General features: G+C 42.6%; 1 protein-coding gene across 1 annotated transcript in view; it reads right to left on the bottom strand.

Annotated features, from left to right (window-relative positions):
- The window catches only part of PTN (pleiotrophin), a 77410-nt gene extending 56148 nt beyond the window's left edge, over window positions 1-21262 (bottom strand). The window contains exon 1 of the mRNA XM_042050642.1: window positions 20945-21262. The gene's annotated coding sequence lies outside the window, so the exon portion shown is untranslated. The remainder of the gene's footprint in view (window positions 1-20944) is intronic.
- Between the last annotated feature and the right edge of the window lie 1808 nt (window positions 21263-23070).

Here is a 23070-nt window from a genome sequence, read left to right as displayed (position 1 = left end):
GTTAATTCAGTGAACTGGATGCCAAGCCAAGCTTCCTGGGAATGACGTTAGCACCTCTGCTGGCCAGTGAGCTCAGACCTAGAGCTCATAATTAAGCTTCAGCTTTTGGCTAACCTGTATTAGTCTCTGTAGTGGCTCATACCCTGCCCCAGCCCGAGCTACCCTGAGGATTCCTCAGGGAGGGAAATTCAGGTACACAAGCAGAAACACTCACTTTAGTATACATACGATATACAGCCTGGGAATCACAGTAAGAGGGACCCAGAATATTCACAAAGCCTTCTGAATAAAGAAAAATAGAAATGGCAACTTGTATACAAATTAACTGAAACTAAAGCTGGCATTCTCCATTGCTTCCAAATCTCTCTTCCACAGATATCAAAACACATCTATCAAAAATGGAAGTAGGCACAGGTACCACTCCTTTTCACCTGCAGAATGCCTACTATTGAGGTGGTGTTTTTACCTTCATTCCTTGTCATTGGGGAGTCAATCCCTCCACACACAAAGGATAAGATCACAGGTATTGCCTATCAAAGCTAGTGAGGCACATCTCACTACAGAGGGATGCCAGCACTGAAGGCACAATGCAGAATTGCTGCTACCTCTCTTGTCCTTCATGAGAAGCAGCTCTGCTAACATGGAAAAGCCACAAGTAGTGCTACAGGCTTGTAGCCTGAAGCCAGAAGGGAGAGCACTGCAACATGGCTGAGGGGGAAAGAGACCAAGAAACCCTACAGTGATGCTCCTCACATCCTCACGCTTTGCCTCATCTTCCCCAGGCCTCTGAGCTGCAGACTTCTTCCTCTCTCCCCACCTCCATGTAGCTTTGCCTATTCAAAGCTGGCTTGCAAACAGAAAGAGATCACTTAGGAAAGGTTTTGCTAGTTCTTAAAAAATCCCTGTTTATTCCGGGCATGGCAAAAGTTAATAGGATGATGCTATTCCACAGACAGAGCAAACACATAGCCCTGGTGTAACAAACTTGTGTTACAGTTAAGAACAGATATCAGTAATATTTTAGTGAGGAGTTACCCTCTAAATGGTTCTTCTCTCTAGTGGCCTCAGGCTCAGGCTTTGAATTGTCTTGAATGAAGATGTCTCTGGTTGATCCATGCTTAATTCCTGCTGCAGGGCAGTTCAGGTCAGCTTTCTGCTGCACATCTGTTTATGTTAAACAGACAGATTTTGGAAGCAGCAAATTGTGCCACAAACGGCTCCACAAAGGTGGGAAGCCTCATTTGGTCTTCAAAGAAACTTCCTACAGTACACTTAAAAACTTCAGTGCGCCAAACATGAAGGACACCTGCAAGTCATTAAGTACTTACTGCTGAGCAGACAGCTTTCTGGGTCACCATCTGTTCATCAAGAGCACCAGCTCCTGGCTGCCGTTGCCCAATTCGTGCTCCAGGCTTTGAACTCTCAGCCTTGGCAGCTCACAATTACTCAAAAGGTAGCATGGATGGTTCTTCTGTGTCAGCAACAAATCAAAACACAGTGCCCCAAGAGAGAACAATTCAACCAGGCACAGTTCAGTAAAGTCTGTTTAAGGATTATAGGGGCTAATCAGAATAGCTCGTAATGTACATGCCTCTGTTTGTGGTATCTAGTGCTGCCCTTCTAATCTCATCAAGCTGCCTGCTTATCTGCAGTTATCTGGCTCTGGTAACACTTACTGTGTGTGTTGTTTAAACAAAAGTCCCCTCTTATGCTAGAGAGTTTGCTACCTAGGCAACTGCTCACAGAAGAAAGTTCAAAATTAAGATGCCTTCGCCCAAACACCACAACTTGTTGAAAACACTTTTTGTAGAAACAGGAGGAGCTACCTGCATAAAGCTCAAGAATAAATATCTGATCAGCTCTAGAAATCCAGAATTACTTTCCCGCCACTCCACAGAACCCAGGTTGGCCAATGCTGGCACTTCTATCCAAAGATTTCAGCCTAAAGTTTCAGCCTTTTGAAGTTGAATCACCAGATGGTTCCAACTAGATCAACACAATCATCAAAACAGGCAAAATTAGTCACAGAGGCAAAACAAAAGGTAATGGCTCCTAATGCTCACTGGGGAGAACGATGATTGTGTAAAACAAAGCAGGACAAAGAGAACAGGGGCTGCTCTAAGGTCTGTGAAACTGATGTAGACTATAACCACCTTCCACATCACAGGCTTACAACTTCTGCTTTCTTGCCCCCTGTCCTCCCCACCCAAGTCGTATTACACAATTTAAGGACTGGCACAGTTCCATATTCTCAGAGAGAGGGACAAACAAATTTTCCCATTTGGGAAAATCCTATTTGGTATTTGATGTTTCAGAATCTTCTTAAATAAAGCCAGCAATTTATTATAGCTGTAGCCAGTGCTCAAATTGAACTAGAGTTCAAAGCTGCTAAGCTTCTTCGTTCTTCTCAATGAGAGGAAAATCAGCATTTCCCTTGATTCTGGAAACAGAACTGGCTTATCCACATGACTAGAAAAGCATGTTGTGCTCCCATGAGCAAAGGAAGCCTATAATACTGACATCTCCTCCACCCCACCTAAACACGGTCTACCTATCTCAAAAATGTATGTTTTTCTTCAGTCAGATTCACCTTTCTAAGAGGCTTCATACAGGTGAGACTTGAAAACAGGAAGACAGTGCTTGGATGGAGACCTTTTGTACCCAAGGACCAGGGCTTCAGGAATAAGGGCTGCGGCCTGCCTGTCTGCTAACAAGAAAATCTCTCTTGATTGGAAAGGAAAGCATGCACTTAGCTAGCATTCCACAAAGGAAAGGTAAGCAGGAGAAAAAACAGAAAGAAAACAGAAAAAACAACCAACAACAAAAATATGCTTAGAAAGGAAAGAGTAAGCAACTCCCTATTTTGATGGTAAATGACCTCCCAAAAGGGCCCTTTTAGTTTCTATAATGCATGTTTCTCTGTTCCCTCTGTTTCTCACATGATGTTTGACTCTATTTTACTAGGTTTACAGGAGCCAAGTTACAAATTGATATGATAAAGGGCAACACAAGAGGTGTGACTTGCAACATGCCACAGCCTTTGTAGGAAGCAAACTGGCACCTAAATTACAGTATTTGCATATTACAGTTAAAAAGGGAACTCAATTACTTGTAAAAGCAGGACACATTTGCTATCTTTTAAAATGCAAGCTTCTGCTTCCCTGACCTGACCGCATTTCACCTCTGAGAAGCTGAGAAAAACTCTTCTGTCAAGACAAAATGGATGTCCTTATGCAAAAGCCCCAGGTTAGTTCCTTGTAGCAATCTTCTGGTACCCACAACTCCACATTTGCCATTTACACTTTGTAAGATGAAGGATCCACTGCCTTCTAAGGAAAGCTTTTGTGAGATTATCATCCTGCCTCCCACCATCAACACTGTAATATAGTAAATTAGTTTGTAATTGAATTTTTCTTATCATAGCTTTTCCCAGCAAGTTAGAGAGGCCTTCAGTACTTGTAATTTTTCTTCCCTAGGAGATATTTATAATGTGGTTATCTGTTCTTCTTGAGTTTGTCAGGCAGACTAAGCTCTTTAAGCCACAGAGCAAACTTTCTCCAGACACAAGTTTGCTGGAGAGTTTTTCCTTCCCTTTCTTTTTTTTTTTTTTTTTTTTTTTTGCATCTTTTGAAAAGTTGACACCAACACAGGATGCCTTATCCTGCTGTCTCTATCATCACCATCATCACCCTGGTCTGGCCCTCTCTGGCTTATACCTAAGATTTGGTTTTAGACTTTTCTCCAGAGCTCATCTGCCAATTCCTGCTTCCTATGACCTCCTAAAATCCTTTCTAATCACTGCTTTCCAGGTATTTCCACTATATAAGTTTCATTCATACATATGGAGATAGTAAGGACCAAAACACGCTGTGCTAAGACACTTGCATCATTATTTTCAGCATTGACACACGACAGGGAAAATGTCACCCAACCCTAAGACACAAACAGACACAAAAAGGAACAGGTGGAAAGAGGCTCCCTGCCTTCTCCTGATGTCTTTCCCTCTTCCCAAAAAGGTAGAAAGAGGTCCTCGGCAGCCTCAGACTGTTAATAATTACTCCAGTGCTCAGTTAGTAATGACTTTTGCAATATTTAACATTTTCCTTACAGACTAAAGTCTAATTCTTCATTAATTTTTAAAAGAAAAAGAATTAAAATGTATCTTCAGTCTTTAAAGAAAATACTTGAAAGTATGACCATCGGGTTACATAAAAATAATAAAAACCTATGTGGAAGGCCAGAACAAAGAATCCCATCATTGTTTTGGATTTTCTTCATCTGGCGATTTTTAGGCAAATATCCTGACAGGAAAGGGGGAGGAGTGGGGCTGTCAGCACCGTATTCAATGAGTATAATTACACTGAATTAGTGCTAAGGGGTTTAGAGAGAGGGAAAAATACTATTCCACAGAGTTAATATAAAGTGGGCTTTCATGTACATACAAACCCACAAGGAGCAAGCTAGTGCCTGCTGAGACCTATTTGAGAGCCAAGGGATTGATCGGACTCGGCCAGCCCTTGCTCAAGAGAAAAGCCGCAGTTGTGAATTACTGTAAAGCAGCATTCACATGATTGATGGGTTTACCCCCACCACCACATTTGTTTCAAAGATCCATTTTGTCTTCTGTGGCGACGGTGTGAATTAACCCCACTCACAATGGCTGGCTGGATTTTGCAAGACTGATCCAAGGTTTAGGAGTTCGATGAAGCTTTTATCTTATGCAGCCGTGTGACTGGAAAATGGGAAAGGGATGCTGTTTAACACTCAGGCTTCTGAGGAGCACCATAACATCAACCTCCTCAAAGAGTCTGCAAACTTTCAGACCAGGCAGCTCATGCCTGGAGAACAGTCTTTGAAGGAGCTCTGCCTCTGATCTCCCTTGCAGTCTGACAGTACACCCACTTGTCCTTACATCCAAGGGACCATAAGGTGTATTTATTTCATCTCTTGTCTTTTTAACCCAGTATGTTTTCAGCAATAGATTTTTTTTCTCCTTTTTTCCAGTGAAGAGCAAGAGAAAGCCTCAATTCTGTATGCAGTAAAAGATCCAGAGACTCCACACAATTTGTGATGGGATTTATCTTCAATGCTCAGGCACTGCAAGTTGAAAGTAATTAGAACAGCAAACAGAATGGGAGACAACAATCAGAAGTGGGCCCAGATCATGACCAGCTTTTAAAAATGTCCTGAGATCTTCTGAATGGACAGTATGACACAAGAAGCTGGAAGTTCATGAAAGCCCAATCACACACCTGCTTGGGGACCATCCCACAGCATCTCAGGAACTGATTTTTCAGCCAGGAATAAATAAATCTGTTTCAACTGAAAACTGCCCTGGGCTCCTCCCAATTCCCTGGAAGGTACTATATACATGAATAACATTTTGTTTTCCTTTATATGGTAAATACATTGCTTAAAAGAGAGGAAAAGAAAACCTCAAAAAAAAGAAAAAAAAAAAAAACCGCATTCAATACTATTAACTACCCCAAGTTTGCTGCAGACAAGCGAAATGGAATCTTCCTACACACAACTCTGCCAAAGCATTTCACACTGCATTGTTTCATTTCTCTTGCCCTTAGTCTTCCATAAAAACATGTGTCTTATCCTACAGCACTTCCTCAGTATTCACAGTCCTGTTCTAGCCACAAGGATGAATAAAAAAAAGGATGCATTGCTACCGCAGTCCTCAGTGTCCCTGTACTTCTACCATTTCTTAATCACTATGCAGCATCCACTGCTCCTCACAGTGTGGGAGCCCTTTTTCCCACCCCACCATCCCAACAGCTGTCCCAAGCCTGGCCCTGGGAAAAGGCTCTAAGAGCACGACAATGCAGCTTGTTTTCCAATCAATGTTAGACCAGGGAACTTCCCAGCATGTCCTGCCTAGATTTGTCATAGCATATCAAAGTTCCCTTCTCAGGTTTAGAGCACCCTGCAATTAATCCCCTTTGGTCCTTTCTTGGACACCACCTTCATCTGCCTTTACAGCTATGGTAGATGTTCCAGGAATCAAAAAGTCAAATGTTTTGAGAGGTCTCTGCCTCTTTCAGGAGCCTCCCCAGCTCCAAACCAACCCAGCCTCCGAAGAGGCAGATGCTGAAGTAACACCAAATGGGGCCAAGCACATTTTAGCCACTACATCCAATTCTCACTTAGAAATTCTCACTCCAAAATGAGTCATAACTGAAAGCACACAGTAACTAGGTTAGTCCCTGTGCACCAAACCACCCATACAGACCACAACGAGAGCTCGGCTGTCCTGGAGTGATCGGGTTAAAAGATGAACACTCAGCATTCTTGGCAGCATATGGAAACTGCTGTTAGACCAGCTCCTGCTATCATACAACATTTCCAAATTTTATGTGTGCACATTTTATTAACTCCAAAGGACAGTGTGTTCCATTTTACTGTGAAAAACTCTCTCCATTGCAGAGAATCCCATAGACCCACTGGACCAAGGTGAAGGCTCACTCCAGTCCCAGGAGGCTGGCAGTCCTCGTTTCTCCCTGTCATATGACAAAAACATTTCCACTGAGCTCTGATCAGCATACTTAAACTCTTCCCTCCCCCAGAAATCCTCTAACTGTGCAGGCATTAGCAGCTGGATGTCAAACACAGGTGTGCTATTAAGAAAGGTCAAGTTATTTCATTTCCAAAGCCTTTGCACAGCAGAGCACCATTCAAACCAGGCATGTTTTTTCTCAAGTCCCACCTAAACAACGATTGACTTTAAATAAAAGCTACTTGTCACACCTTCATTTGCTACACTCAGAGGCGTGGTAGGCAAAAAGCTCCATCATTAGAAGAAGGAGGTTATCTGCAGGCTCACTTGGCTTCTGCCACTCCTGGTGCTGTGTGTGTCACAGCAAAACCTGTAACACATCTAGTGACTCGCATGATGGCAAGGAACACTCAGCCCTTGTGCCCATGCACAGCACCCTCCATAAAAACCACTTGAGCTCATCAAGATTAGGAATGAGCTCTTTCTTAAGTCCAGCCCAATCCAGTTAACAGGCTTATATGGAAATGTTGAGAGGCAGGGCTGACAAGTGGCAATGCACCTAACTTGCACGTACCAGTTTGCTAAAAAGGAAGAACATGTCAGCACTGCCTAGCTCAGGCTCACAATTGCCTCTTTCCTCTTCATATATTTCTTTACAGATGCTTTTCTCTAAAGATATGAATTTAAAATGGCTTGGGTGACCTTTGTGATTTCTAATCACTGTTATAAATCTTGTTCCATTAGCACAAAGAGAGAAAACCAACTGTTAAAGACAAGCCCATTTCATACTTCCTGATGAAATAGCCTTCCTTTCCTGCTCGTGGCATATGTTTGCATAAGTTGATTTTCTCCTGCTAAAAAGATGCTGGCATGGATTAAAACAGAAAAGAAAGATGCACAGAGATGTTTTGAGACTGTTTGTTGTGACATCAGCTAGTGATAAGACACTACTGTCCCATCTCCCTCATTCCATCTGTGCACAGGAGTGCAACCTGGGGAAAGGGTTGCACATGACCTTCTGCTGAGGAGCAAGCACAGTGGCAGATATCCAAGCCCTGCCCTCCCCACCACTGCTGAGCATGCAGCATAGCTCCAAAATGAAAGCTGAAACAAAAGCTTCCTCCCTTTCAAAAAAAGAGTGGCTTTGGGATTCCATATTTAAAAGGTAATAACATTAAAGTACCCTCAACCTTGACTTACTAAGTCTTGATTTTCCCTAACAGGAATCACAAAGGGGATGAAGAGGGCAGAATAAACAGCAGTTTTGAAAATAATACAAATAATTCTAGGAGTTAAATGAAAGACATTTTAGAAGCGTGTTACTATGAGAAGTTAATATTAAAATCATTTTCTGTGAGATGCAGGGAGACTAAGACAGCATCAGATGAACTGAACACAGTTAGACTTAAGGGCAAATGAGTAGTTTTCACAGGATATTTCACTTCTGACAACATATTTGTTTTAAAATAATTGTCCATTTACGACAGCTGAAAAGCATCAGGGCAACAAATTAGATGTACATGGGTGCAATTAGCTCACATTTCTAACATCACGAACAGTTTCCTGGAGCACAGTTAGCCCAAATGTTAGCAAAAAGGCAGGAGCACACAAATTGTTAAATTATACAGCCAGTCTAAATCACAATGAGCCTATATACGTATATACATTTTTTTTTTTTTTACGTATTTATTTAGTTACTTTGGTGGACTTCAGATACTTTGGATCAGGCTTTTAGATAAAACGCTTAGAGAGAATTCCTCTAAAAGGTAAAAATATACAATATTGCACACATACCAGCTAAGGAAGAAGTAGTCAGAAGAACAAATAGGACTTTTCAGGCTTTCCTCGCAGGGAGGTACAGAAGGGGAGAAATTCTCAGCTACAGTCTTGAGGATGATAATATACAAGTATCCAATTCAGACCAAGGCTGATCAAAGTGAAATAGTTGGTGATCTAATGACGACATTACCATTTTCAGTAAAGGTGAAAGTGCAGTAATTTTTATAAACGATTTCTTGTCAGTGTAACCAATTCACATGGTGGCAGTTAGTTTGAAGACTGCAAAAGGAAAATCTACAAGGAGTAAGTCCCAAACAATGAAAAAGAATTTATTAAGGAATTAGGTAGGGTCACTTCTAGACCAATTTCCAAAGTGAGGGCTGCGACAGTTCAGATACATCTCCACAGGATGTAAACACAGAATTCTCTCACAGTCATTTGAAATTTTCACACCAAAGTTACAGCCTGATTATGGTGTATGACTGGGAGGCTACCAGTTCTAAGGGAACCAGGTTTTAAAAATCACAGTGTGGGAGTCGCTTCTTTCTGTTCCCTGAGAGCTGTCCTTTCAAAAAGCATGCCAAGAATGAGCACAGATAATCTGAAATGATGCCAAAGTGCAATCACTGATGATACTTCTGGTCAGTCAGGGAAAAAAGAAAACAAAATTACTTCGCAAATGTAGTTTAAGAATTTATTCACTGACAGAATGTCTTTAAGAGAAAGGAAATGGAAATGCAGCCCAAGTGAAACTAATAGGAGAGAACAACTTTGGCAGGTGAGATGTAAAACGGAGATTAAGAGGTCCAAGAGCACAGCTGAAGAACAAGGAAGCAAATAGACAGTGACAAGTAATAAGGCATTCCCTAAGCACATGGGAAGCTGGAACTCCAGAAGAACCAGTGGGTCCTGCAGACTCTCCTGACACAAAGTCAGTGAGGGCAGAAAGAGAGACTGCACAGAAGTTAAATGGCTCCTCGCCTTCAGTTTTCACTTCAAAGCAGGGAAGGGAGACACAAACCCCAGGGTTACACAGGTAAAGAACTGGAGGCAGAACTGCCAGACACAGTTAGGGGAAATAAAATAAAGCCAATGAAAAAAAAAGAAACTACTCGAGAAATTTGATTGCACTACACTGCATTTCCAGAGCTGAGAAAAGTCAGTTAAAGGCAAGTGTGAACCAGCTAGCCTGAACCAGGAGCCCCACAAACTAGAGAAGTCTAAAAAAGCACATTTTTCGCAACGATAAATCATGCCTCACTAACCTACAAAAAGGCTTTAAAAACATATCCTGGCTATTTTTCACTACGTGTAAATTGTTCAGATTTTCGAAGACTTTGTTAGGAGAGCTTTGTCATCTTGGGACAAGAAGAAAGGTCCTGTCACTCTTTCAATATCAGCCAAGGAACAGAGACTCCCAGGATAAGAAAAATAGTATTTTTTTTCGTACAAAAGGGAGATGTTTTAGCACCCCAAGTACTGCTCAGGATCAGTGTTGCAGAAGGCATTTGTGAAGCATCTGAAAGAAAGAATGGAAAACAAGGCCACAAAACACAGTGCCCATATAATGTGGTGTTAACCAACTTGTCCTCACAACTACCCAGGCAACTGGACAGCACAAATACCAGATAAAATCCACCACAGACATAGTGAAGTCATATATCTGCTTTCATATCACTGTACACCAGCAACTACTGAACTAACTCCAAGACATCAAAAATGTTCTGGAGACAGATGATGTCACATCCCTGTGCCTAGCAAAAGAGTCATTCCAGAGTAGACAAAACTTTGGAACAGCACTTCTAAAAGTTTAAACTGTAATATGAAAGAAAATGTTTGACTGTGGAAATTATAACATAATTATAGAATGCTGGGTTAAATTTCAGCTAAATGTGATTGCTAGAATAAGGGCATGAATTGTGAGCACGCTTAGAAATAAAGAAACTGAAATATTCTGTTGATTTAGAACTAGGCATGGGGCTGTAAAAGGCTACTGAAAATGAGAAACATGAGAGAATGTGCAATATTTATGAAAGGTGACCTACTGCACTATTTAAATAGAAGAGAGATTAAAGCAAAGACAAGTTGAGGTTATGAAAATAAGGGCATTATAGACAAATGAATTCAAAATTAAGATTCAGGAAACCTCAGCTAGTCAGAGTAATGAAAATACATCTTCAAAACCAGAACGGATTGCTTGTGGCTTATCTGTTCAGGAGGAAATCTCTTTCAGATCTGTCCACATTTAAAGCTAAGGAAGATGAACAATGTTTGCAAAGAGTTTTAAGGAGCCCGCATAAGCCTGGTTTTAGAGAACTCGACCTATGCTCTTCCATCCACTTTCACATCATGTAGAGTTGGGCTGCTGCCCACAGAGCATGATCCATGCCCTGGGAAAACCTAGGCCTAATTCACAGACTGACCCAGCTGCTGCTACAGAAGCACTTTCTGTCTTCAATGGTTCAGCTCTGCAAGGCAGAAAAACTGGGACCTGAATCTGAGCAAGGAAACCACAGTTCACCTGGGATCAGCAGCTACAGCTTGGAAGTTCTGCTACTCCAAAAAGTATTTAGGCCTAGAATATAGTTTGTAAACTTGATATAAATGAGATTAGAAAAATATCCCTTTCATTTCATACCAATCATTCTTTGCATCAGGCAGTGAAAACCATGCTTATTCTCTCCTAAGGGCACTGATCAAAGGCTAAAATATCTTTTGCAACAGAAGTTATGATTATATGGGGAGAATAAAAATAAAGAAAAAAGGAAAAAAATATTCAAAACACCATGTCCTGTGAGGCAACTGAAAAGGACATGCAGAAGTTTTGGGGAAAAAAAATGAAATCAAGTTCGTATTTTTGTTCAATTCTACAATAATAGTAGCAATAATTGTAAATAACAATTACAAATTATTTACAAAATAATTGTAAACAGTTGTAATAGACAACTTGATAATAACTTATAATTATTGCAACTATTTAAAATGTTTATAAATACTACACTTGGATTTTAATTCTCAAAGGTATGCTTTGAAGAAAATTTTAAGCTGATCAGGAAAGGATAAATTAGAGAAAATGCTCCTCATTCCCCACTGCTGTATTCTACAGCACTTATTTATGAGACATCATGATCATAAAAATGCCCTCATGAACAGCACCAGCTGGACACCACAGGGCATCACGAAGAGTCTACTGTAGCCAGTGTGTCTATCTCATATGTAGGCTAAGTTCTTGTTTCCATTCTCTCAATGCCCATTAAGTGCTGAAAATGTTCAGATACAAACTAGAATTCCACTGACCTGGAACAGAAATCATGGATTCAGTAACTCAGAAATTTCCATTTCGATAAGCCTTAGATTAAATATTTCAACCTCAATTTTTCTTGACTTAAGACAGATAATTTACACTTCACAGACTTCTCCTGCTCTGAGTTTTTTGCTTGTTGCAGTTTAAATAAGACAAGAAATTCCCACCCACAATTACTTGAGAAATCTCAGTTGGTAAAATCCCAACTGGAATCAGAGCCTTATTGCATATGCTGAAAGTGTCAATGCATAAAGATGTGAACTTGTCATTTACAGTACATGTTGCACAATTAGTAAGTCTAAAGTTATCTAACACATTTTTGCTATACATTCCTACAGTTCTGAAAGTTTCTCCAAGCAGAGACTTGTCTTTGGTATGTGTGTAAAGCCTGATGTCAGGGTAAAGTCTCTATACATGTCTCTCTTTTTCTCTATAAAAACACACGCCTGCCATACCCACTCAACCTCTATGGTTGTGGTTAGCACAGAAAGAGGGGCTCTTATTTAAAGGACTTTCAGACATAGTCATAAATAATTCAAACTAAAATATAGTACATAGCAATTAAATGAACAAAGCAGATGCTGTCAGATGCCACCTTTATTTTTCAAGCCCTTGTCTTGTGTGGCTGTATTCAACCTACAGCTATTCTCAAAATCTCTCACCCTTTGGGAAAATTAGTACAGAGGTGCTGTATTTGGGCACAGAGAAGCAGCCAAAGAAAGGCCAGGACCATGTAGGACACTGTAGCACCACGTAAGAAAAGGTGCTTGTAAATGTTAACTCAGTTGCAAAATACTGGAAATGCCTGTATTTTTGAAAGCAGCTTCAAAATAACTTTTCTGGATCAATACTATGAGTAAGAACAGGAAGTTCACACACTTCTCCTCACATTCCCATCCCTTTTTGAACTTCAGATTTTTTTTCCATCATGAAAATATGACCAATTTTGCAGGTAGTTATGAACAGAGAGAGAAAATGTTGCCCTCTCTCCTACATTTCTGCTTTCAGCCAACTTTATAAAACATTTCAGATGTTAAGCCCAGAGATTTCTCCCTTCAGAGACAAAACCAGGGGTTGATCCCAGCAGGAAGATGGCAGCCTCCACCTCTCATCAGGATAAACCCAGAACCTTCACAGCACCAGACTGTCATTCAGGGACAGGTTCAGCCAGTGGTTATGCACGGCCCAGATTCTGCCTTGAAAAGTTATGGTTCTTAACATGGACTAACAGAAGCAGTTTATATTGGAAAGTGGAGGAGAAACCCAGCTCATCATTAGCTTGACTTCACAAAAAAAAATTAATACAAGAGCAGTTCATGCTTAAACAAGTGTCCAGAAAAATACCAAGTGAAGCTGTCAAAGGCCCCATGGTAAAAGTATCACTATAAAACTTATCACAAGAGCTTTCATCCCCACCGACTCACAAAGGGCATGGACCTGAACCCATACTGTGTCATCAGAGTTTTATTTCCACTAATTATGTTACAGTTATAAATTAAGTTTGCACGATCAAGCAAAGACTTCACACGCACTTTTACACTTACTTTGTCTAAGTAAATCCCAATGTTCTCAGCAAGGTAACTCAGGGCCCATAAAGATGTTCCAACAATGCACGAGACATGCAAAGATTATAGCTCAAATTAGAAGTGATGGAAGGAAGAGAACAGCACCTCTTAAAACCCATACACCTATAATCCCAGTGACCACTCAATATTAATGAGTCCAAAACAAACTAAAACCCATGTCCCATTTAATGACAGCCTCTTGAGCTAGCGAACGTGAAGGGAGAGGAGCTTGCCTTTTCTTCTTTACCACCCCATAAACACAGTTCCAATGGTATTTGCAAGCACAGCAAAGACTAGATTCAATGTAGATACCCCTACTTAGGCAGCCCATAATCCCTGCAGCTCTTTATAAATCCTCTGCTGGTGGATGGTCTGTTTGGAATTAGTACTAGAAGGAAAATGAGAGCAACCTTCAGGCTCCTCTGAACTCTGCAGATCTCTGGACAAACCGGCCAGAGGATCACCGTAGCGTAACCAGCTTGCACATGGGTTTCTGGTTTGGTTTGCAGGGGTTTTTGGTTTGGTTTGTGGGGGATTTTTTTGTCCTTCTGCTGCATAAACAAGCCTAGAAGTGGAGGAGGCCCAGAGCACGGAACAAGTATGCTAATGCCATCTCGTACCAACTGCCGTGCCAACAGCAATCACACACACACGCCTGCTCACACGCTGCTGCCAAATAATCACTTAAGCAAACATCAACCACAGAGATTAGCAAAAGCATCTGACAACGCGCAAATCGGACAAGAAACACGGGCTGAAGGGACAGCTTAGCAAAGTGAGGATTTAGTAAGTGAAATTACATGAAGTTCCTGAATCAAAGCTTGCAGCATTTTTGGAAGACAGCTGAAAATCCTATCTGTTGGTTAGTAGATTTTTTCCATCCACCCGTCCCTACTGCATATCAGCTGCAGCCAGACAGGCTTCTAATAAAAGCAAGTGACTCTTGCACAAAGGAAAACATCTTTCTGGCCTCTGGGAAGGCAGCAATCCAAGCAAACAACCAGGCACTCAGGTGGCACAAGCTATCGGGAAGCAACCACGGCATCTCAGGGGCTTTTCAGCACCAAAAAGCAAGCTAAGTCCTTACAGTAAAAGACTGGTTTTCCAGGTGAAACCATCCTGAGCAGAAAAAATTTCAAATTATTTCTGTTTAATGTCATGGGGTGGGGAGGCTACTTTTAAACATGTAATTTTTATTGTTTGAGCTAAAGGAACAAAGTGTTTTTCTACCAGAATTAAGGCAGACTATCAGGACAATCTCTTGATTTATCTTTCATTTACTAAAAGATACTTCACTCCAAAGGCACTTTCAATGAAATCAATGAGATTCTGCTGCAAGTGCAAGAAGTCACAACCATTTTGCAGCATTATAGCTCATTTGTGTCTTATTTTGAAGAATTTTTTACCAAAACAAAGGAGGAGTTACTCTTTCTAAATCTTAGACTGAATGATATATTCCTTATTCTGATGAAGCTCTTGCTGAAGCATCAACTTTGCCTGAATAATGTTTGGAGGATGTGTGCCTGGTTAAATATTAATCTCCGCTAGACAGGAAGAATATTATTTCTAGTGAGCTGACAAAGAACTAAATATTGAAATGGAAGAAGCTGGGTTGTCTGAAAGCAAGCTGTAACTTTGTAGCACCACTGCACAGACACCACCATATCAAAAATGCCATCTTTCTACCAAGGCTATTTCTATATCACTTCCTGTTTTACTTTCAAAGACCACAGACTTTCCTTAAGAGATCCAGCCTCTACCATCTGACAAAGTGCCTAAATGAACATTACAGAAATGTTAAAATGGGCATTTTTAGACAATGTTACTCTTCCCACTGTTGCTCACATGCTGTAAACCTGCTAAAAAACAAAAAGAACACCTAAAATAGTTATCTTTAAATACAAAGTTTTTGCTATAAGAAATACCCTTACACAATGTATTAAGCGCATTCTGGATGCTCCTATCACAGAGGAAAAGATGCTACAGACTGTGAGCCTTCTGTTGCTGGCTACAGATGGGTGCATACATTTGCATTGCACTACTAAGGCTCCTTTGCACTTCGAGATACATGATGTGTGAGGAGTAGAGCTAAAAAAATAAATAAATACATAAATGGATCTGTTGTTCTAGTGATCCCGTAGAAACAAGGAAGCCTTAAATGCAGGAGTCGTATCATCTTTAGTTGGTTATGAAACTAATGCCACTGTTCACACGGCTCTGAGGAGAACAAAAAAAAAAAAAAACCAAAAACAAAAACATGAGAACAAAACAGGTTTTGTGCATGATATCCACTGGAACTGAATCTGAGAAGTTAGTTCAGTTATTTCTGTGCAGGGACACTCTGGCTTCCACAGATACGTATCTATTTACTGTTTGTGTCAACACAAAAGGAATTCCTATGCACTCATGGAGTCAAATTATCTGGTTTTTTGCCTTTTTAATCCTTAGGGACAGAAAAAGCAACAGGTAGATGCAATTAGCAAAGTCAGATGATGAAGACAACAGCAGAGTTGTCTCTGTGCCTTAATGAGCTCATAAGACCAAGACCAACTTTGCACCCAAGCCTGAGAATCAGCCTACCTCTACCTCATAGACCTGTCCTGCCTCCACTCAGCTGGACCAGTCTCCCTAAAATATCTGAGCATCACCCCAGGTGTGTAGATGAGGCTTTCAGAAGGAAAGCAGAGCCCATCCAGACTCATCTTCCCTCCCAATTGTTCTGTCTGGTTTTACTCTTGAGGGGAGAGTTTTTGTATGGATAGGGAATTACTCCAAAAATATTGATTGAAGATGGCAAAATTCTGTTTCATTTATGTGGTTAGCTACCTCTAGACCAGTGTCAAAACAAGGATTTAGACTGGGGTATTAAAGAGTTTCTCCTCTTTCTCTTCCTTCCCCACAGCCATTTGACGAGTTTCATCCACAACTAAATAGGGGATGTTTATAAGGTCCAAGCTATGCTGAAACTGTGTAGAAACTAATGAGGAAGGAAGATTTTTATAATGCTCTCGTGAAACATTTAATGAGCTCTGAAATAGTGCTGGCAGGCCTCAAAGGAGAAAGGCCCAGTTTAAAACTGAACTTTGTAGTTTACTAAATGGCAGTGTGCTGGAGCCCCATGCACTATTTCTTTTCAAAGACTATTTTTATCAGAAAATACCCAACTCCCGTAATGCTCTTCTGCTCTAAAAGTCTTTAGTCCTCTGCTGCAGCTGCCATGCAATCAGTGGCACTTGCCAAGTAATGTGCTTCTAAGGCCCAAAATGATACATTAATACATTTTTCTTAATGTACTGTACTTAATGAATTGGATTTTGCCTCAGACATAGCTTTAGCTCAACTCCTCACCTCCAGAGGTCATCCCCACTGAAACCAGAATGTGCCATTCTGGGAAGGCAAGGAAGGGCTTTTTGGCGTGGAGGGATGGCGAGGGTGAAAATACCCCGGTGGCTTTATCAGGAATACAGCTTGCTCTTTATCACATTCCCATTCCCCCTTCTCATCTCCCATCAAACTGCCTACAGCTGTGTTCTCTCAATCTTCAGCCTGAAAGACATGAAAAAGCAGTCTGCAAGACGACTACAGTTTTTAGAAAGTCACTCCCACACATATAGACAAGGAAGGAAATAAAAAAGTTAAAAAATGAGAAAATCATCACAGTGCCGCTGCAGAAGGTAGAGCCAGATATTTAAATGGCATAGTGATTCTGTTCCTTGGAATAAAAGAAGGTGAGACATATCGGCCAAGAGAGTGTCTGGTTAGGTGAAGTTCTACTGACCCTTTCCACCATGATAAGGTGAACCACTGCTGAAAACAAACTGAACTACTTTAATGCCACCACCTGCAACAGGTCCTTTTAAGTCTTGAAGATCCTTGCTTTTCACTAGGGAAAAAAACTGTAGGAGCCTGAAGAGGGTCTGAAAAGTACTGACAAACTTGGCATCACAAGATCAGTTCTTCTGGCAACTCAGAACAAGCAAAATATTAAGTAGTGAATTCCATACTGACTGCCCGCTCCTACTTCATGGGTTGGATCAAGCTCATGTTAAAGGTAGTGGGATTAAAGAGTTTCTTTGCTGATAACCACTTCTGTTCAATCTAAAACCAATGGTATGCAAAGCATATTTAAATTTTCTAAAAATCTATATGGTCTTTATTTAGTGCCTAATACTGTTGACATGAGTAACAAGTAGTCAGTGCCCTGAAATTTAGTGATACACAGAAGATTTGCCTTTTCTCATCAGGCCTCACTGCTGCTGTCAGTCCACAGAGACACCGCCATACCATTTCTTACGCAACGACTGCTCTGTGGCTTACTGTAGTAAAACAAAAACATCCACATTACAGAAGACATTGCTGGCTCCTTTAATTCCATTTTTTCACAGTGCTTCTGCTGAAGAAATTGATGTCAGACAACTGACTCAAATTTCCCCCAACTCCCCTCAAATACACATTGAGCACTTGACAATGCCCACTTTTCTATTTTCCTCTCCACAGCTCCATTGGAGAGGACCCTCTGTGCATTCAGAGCAGCACAATGAAGAATGATTTCCAAAGCATTAACTTGGAGCCATTTAGACTTGGATGTTTTCAAAATGACTCTATTGTGCTCAAAGGATTCTAGACTACCCCAGCTACTCCAGAAGAGAGTCTTTTTCCCCTTTCTCAAAACATCCATCCCTTGAGCCATCCCTGGAGTGCATTGTTGGGGCTGATTCCTTAGTGCAGCAAGTTCCATCAGTCAAAGCTCAACAGATACAAATAATATCAGGATATGGATATAAATTAGTGCGACAGACCCTAAATAGTTTTGACAGGTTTAGTAAGTATATATAGCGACACAGAATGCTATTCCTGCTGTCAGACATCAATATGTAGACAGAAGATTGGGGGCACCATGGAAACTCAGCGACATAAGAGTGGTATTGATTGGATAGAAAACGAGGCTGCAATTTAAGCTTAAGGCTGCCAGAGATGCCAAGAATGGAGAATGACCTCCAGCAGTGAATTTTCAGCATAAGCTCCCTGTGAACAAGCCAGTCCAAGAAGGATAAATCAGGGACAAGCTCACCAGGGACAGGGCTCAAGCGAGTGTCGGCTACCCTAAGCAGATGAGAATCACTCTATGTGTGCACGCGTTACAGTGACCTAGTTCGTTCAAAGACAGCATTTTGTAAGGTTTATTATGGAGCCTTGAAACAAAGAGATTTCCTCAATTAAAGTCCTGAAATGCATCCTCTAAATGAAAATGCTTTTGATACACTGATCAGCAAGAGGTTGTAAATATCGAAGCAAAGCATACATTGTTAAAGACCAATTCCCACAGAAAACACCACAGTTGGGAATGTAGGTAATGAGGGGGCCTGAACAGAGCAGAAGCAATGAGCCATGCCAGCTCCATCCCTAATGCCCTGGTCTTACACTAAAACACTTGTTATACCATAACACTAGATAAATTGTATTTTCCTTGACAAAATAACCCAACACACAGAGAAATAAAAATACCATGAGTTAAATGAGTGCATTTTCAGAGCTCCTGTAAAGGATTATTTTTAATTGTTATGTGAGGACTCAAGAACAACCATTCCCAAAATGATCAAGAAGAAATAGAGGATACGTCAAGGAACTACTTTGCTGGAGCAATGACTGCTGGAAGTTTGCTAAGTAATAATATTCACATTCATGGCAGAAAGATTAATCTACACAACACATCCATCAGTGCAACTGTGTCAGGAATAAGATAAGCCTCCAAAGTGTCCCCAGCGTCAGTATGGGCGTAGAGCTCAGGCATATGGTACTGGGATAGCAGCACTATGTTTTGTAATACTATAGTAAGACAAACCTTCTGCTGGCAAGGGATGCATCAGCCACAGGCTGCATCTCAAATAACTAGGGATAGACATCTGGATAATTGCAAAAAAACTGTTTTTCTTAGGCCACTTCTACACTATGAACGAATATTTACCATTTGTGAAAGAAAGATTTGTTGCTGGCTTCTCTTTTTCCCCACCCAAGAGCTGGCTCGGGAGCAAAGTCGGCGAGTTTCTGTCCTTCAGTTTCACCCAAAGCTTCATACATTAAAAAATCACTGAAGAGTTTAGCTTAGCCTGGAGACAAGAGTATATTAAATCTTCACTTTCATTCTCTCTAGCAAAAGTTGCTAAATTATGCAGAAGGAATTTTTTTTCTGCTTTTTGGTGTCAGTCATGGGGGTTTCGGGTTTTTTTGGTCCAATGAAGTACATCTCCATGCACTTCCAAATTTTAATTCTTACGGCAAATTAACAAATTTTGTCACAAATACACTGGTTCCTTTTTCCCTTCAAACTATTTCTCATGATCAAAAGTTCAGACTTCTTTTTTTTTAATTCTTATACCTTTGCAGGGAGGAAATCGAAACAAACAAAACAAACACAGAGAAACATTAAATTTGTTTTGTAATCAGCTCAAGAACACTGCTCAGAACACCTAAAAACCCGAGTATTTCTTTGTAACAATTTTTATTTTCCTTCTCTTTTTCTCTCTTCATCCCTTCCCTCCTTCTGCCTAATACAGTCAGTTGCACACACAGTCTGTTTCTTGTCCAAAAAGTTGAGCTTTGCTAAAAGCCCAAAAACAATCAGTGCCCAAAGGGAAAACAAGGAAAGGACATCAACTCAAGAGGTGATGAGCCACAGGAAAAGCGTTCCTCTACCATAATACAAGTCATTTCAAGCAAACAGGATCCAGTTAAAACACCACTACCCATAGCTGCAGGGTTATGTCACAGAGAAAGATCTAACTCGTCACAAACATTTCCCCAACCAGTCTCTCGAGTGTACATCCTAGAAGCCAGCTCCCGAGGGTACCACTAAGTTAAAGTGCAGTAGACATTCACCATCAAGGCAAAGCCACTGGCGGTGTGGAAGAGAGCTGTGACAGCCAACTGGAAGATATAAGAGGAGCACATAAGCTCCCGAAGAATGAATACTACCACTCTCCTATGAAAAGTTGTACTTTTAAAAAGGAGAGAAAAAAGGAGGGTAAAGAGTTTGAAGCGCCAAGGTTGGAGACCATGAAACATTTGCAGAATAACATAGGTTCAACAAACAGGAGACTGTGTCTTCACCGTTGTTAACTCAGATTTTCCCCCAACCTATCCCTCCTGAGGAAGGAGAAGACACCAACTAACGACGGCAGTTTTAGATAGATCTATCAGCACTTGCTGGATTTAGTTGTTTCACCAAAAGTAAACTAGGGATAAGAAGACAAAGTCCCAAGAAAAAGATCAGCCGAAGCGCTCAGCCTGAAGGTACAATTTAAACTCCCGAGTCTCAGCCGGGACATTCCTGGCACAGGGAAACTGTTGGCCGCTCTGGGGTCACTTCGCTGCCCTTCTGTCCTCTCGAAACGGACCTGACCGAGTGCTCCTGCCTCCCTTCTCCGCTGGGTCACGTCACCCATCGCCACCCCTGTCCCTCTCGCCCTGCACGGGCATTTAAACGCTCCCAGGGACCGAAGCGCCGCCGCCGCGGCAGCGCTCCGCACCCGGCAAAGCGCGGTCCCGTTCCTGCTCCCGGGAACTCCCAGACCTCTCCCCCGCCTGCCCCTCGGCCAGGGGTCTCCGGGGGCTCAGGTGCGCCCCTCAGGTGCCCCCCTGCTGCCACCCAGCCCCACGGCACCTCTGGCCGGCCACCCTCTGCGGAGCCCTGCTAGGGCAAGTGTCCCGCAGCCACGGCAGGGACGAGGGGAAGCGCTTCCCACCCTGCCCCGGGGGAACAAGCGCTGGAGGCACCCGCCGCTGCCTCGGACTTACTTCGGGCGGCAAAAAGCTCTTCTCCCGCAGCTGAAAGGGGCGAGCCGCGACCGTCCCCGGTGAGCAGCGGCTGGTTCTGCCGCCGCGCGTCCCTGCGCTTCCCCACGGACGGGCTCGCCGGCCGCCGCCTCACGCTCCGCCCGCGCCCCGGCTCTCTCTCCCGCCGGAGGTTTCTCGCCGCGATTTTTATACTGGAGGCAGGGAACCTGATCCGCGCTTTGACTCGGCGGAGCCCGGGCTGCGGCGAGGCGGCGAGAGGAGGGAAGGCAGGCGGGCGCCGGGGCAGAGCGAGCGGCCGCGCTGCCCCCTCGTGTGATGCGGAGGGGCCGCGCCCGCCGGGCGGGTCACCCGCGGGGCAGCCTCGCCCCCGCCGCGGGGCTGGGCTGGGCTGGGCTGGGCGGGGGGCGGGACGGGGCCGCTCCTCTCCGCTCCTCTCCGCTCCTCTGGGGCTCGGCCGCAGCTCCCGCGGGAGGAGCGCACCGGGGAGAGCCCGGTGGGGCGGTGCGAAGCCAGCCCAAGGACTCCTATCGGGCTTGTTAGCCCAGGCAGCTTGCCCTCCTCTTCATCACCCAGGGAGAGGGCGAACCGAGGGCAGGGAGATGGCGCCTCGCCCTACACCCCGGCAGGTGCGGGGTTCAGCTGCCACCGCAGGTACAAACGTCCTCCGCAGCTTTTGCCCGGGTCGCCTTTGGCTGTCAGAGTTTGGAGAGCTCTAACTTCGGCCTCGCTGACTTCCAGCTTGCCGTTTTGACCACGGGAGTGATAGATTGGAAATACTGCTGGGGAGTGGGAAACAAGAAAATAAATAAATTAAAAATTAAAAGCCCAAAGCCGACCCCTTCTTCCCTCCCCCCCAACCCTCCACCCCCAGCTTTTAATTTCAACTTGGCCTGCAAGTGCTATGAGAACAACTTTTGCCATGCCATTTTAACACTTTTGGTCATAGTGGTTGCTGGAGTTGTATCAAGGCTTTCATTTAGGAGCAGGCTTTTCCAACTTTTAGGTTCATTACATCCACTGAATAAGAGTGTTCCCCAGTCCACAGCTTAATTTAAAACTAAGTGGACTTGTTCCAAACTCCAGGCAATTTCTGTGTAATTCCCTCTCCCCAGAGCAAGTCTCTGCCTCCACTTGAAAGACTGGGCCCATTCACTGCTTTGGTCTCAGCTGGGTTTGGAGCTTGCAGCTCCTGCTCCAGGTTTGCACAGAAATCCAGTTCAGATTCCTCTCCTGTTTCCCGAGGAATGAGCTAAAAAAGTAATTTGTCTGGCACCGTACACATTGCATCATCTAACACCTACCATCTGTGACAATGAAAAGCACTGTACAGCCAGTCCCAGCGCGGGCAATTGCACTCACCTGGAGTCCTCTTAGTAAAGTAAACTAACCCCTTCCATCCACACCTTGGCATCTTCTTTTCATCACACAGTTATGTGTTCAGTCCTGGCATGGCTGTTCAGGATTTGCACCACCAGCAGGTTTAATGACAGTGATGTAATTTAAAAAAACAATTTTGATTTGCCGTGTAAAGCAATGGCTTGAGATGGAGAGAATATCTTTTCTAGCAGCTGGATGAGTGGAAATGAGCGCTCAGTAGTACTCGTGTTTCAGAGCATGCAAAGCTGAATGAATGCTTGATAGCCAGCCTGCACCTTCCTGATGGCTTCTCAGTGAAATCCTAGCAGCACGGTGCTAAGCATGACAAGCATCTAGAGAAAGAAACTTTCCATCAAAAAACACCTGGTAGTGGTTAACACTTTTCAGACCCAAGAAATTCTCCATACAACCACTGCAGCACATTTCAGATGATCAATCCTGTCTGAGTAACAAAGTAGGAAAGAGAACAATGGCCATAACTTCACCTTGATTGAAACCAAAACAGATTGCATCAAAATGGGTCAAGAGATTTCTTACTTTCCTCACAGAAATCTGAGTCTTAGCCAAAAGACTGCAAACTTAGCATTTTCATAAAAGAGTGGAAAGTTTCTGCAGAAAGCAACTGCTTTTCACAAAGATGTACGTGATGTTAGAAGCGTCATTTGGTCACTAAATTTTGGAAGCAATGTCAACAGTTAATCTTCAACCAAATTTGCTCCCAGCTTTTCTCCATTTCTGTTTTTTATGGC

This window comes from Corvus kubaryi, unplaced genomic scaffold (assembly GCF_017639235.1).
Source record: "Corvus kubaryi isolate FWS band 111438036 unplaced genomic scaffold, C.kubaryi_AGA036_p1.0 74, whole genome shotgun sequence".
Taxonomy (NCBI): Eukaryota; Metazoa; Chordata; class Aves; order Passeriformes; family Corvidae; genus Corvus; species Corvus kubaryi.
Note: the sequence above shows the minus strand (reverse complement) of the source record. Positions and strands in the feature narration are given on the sequence as shown.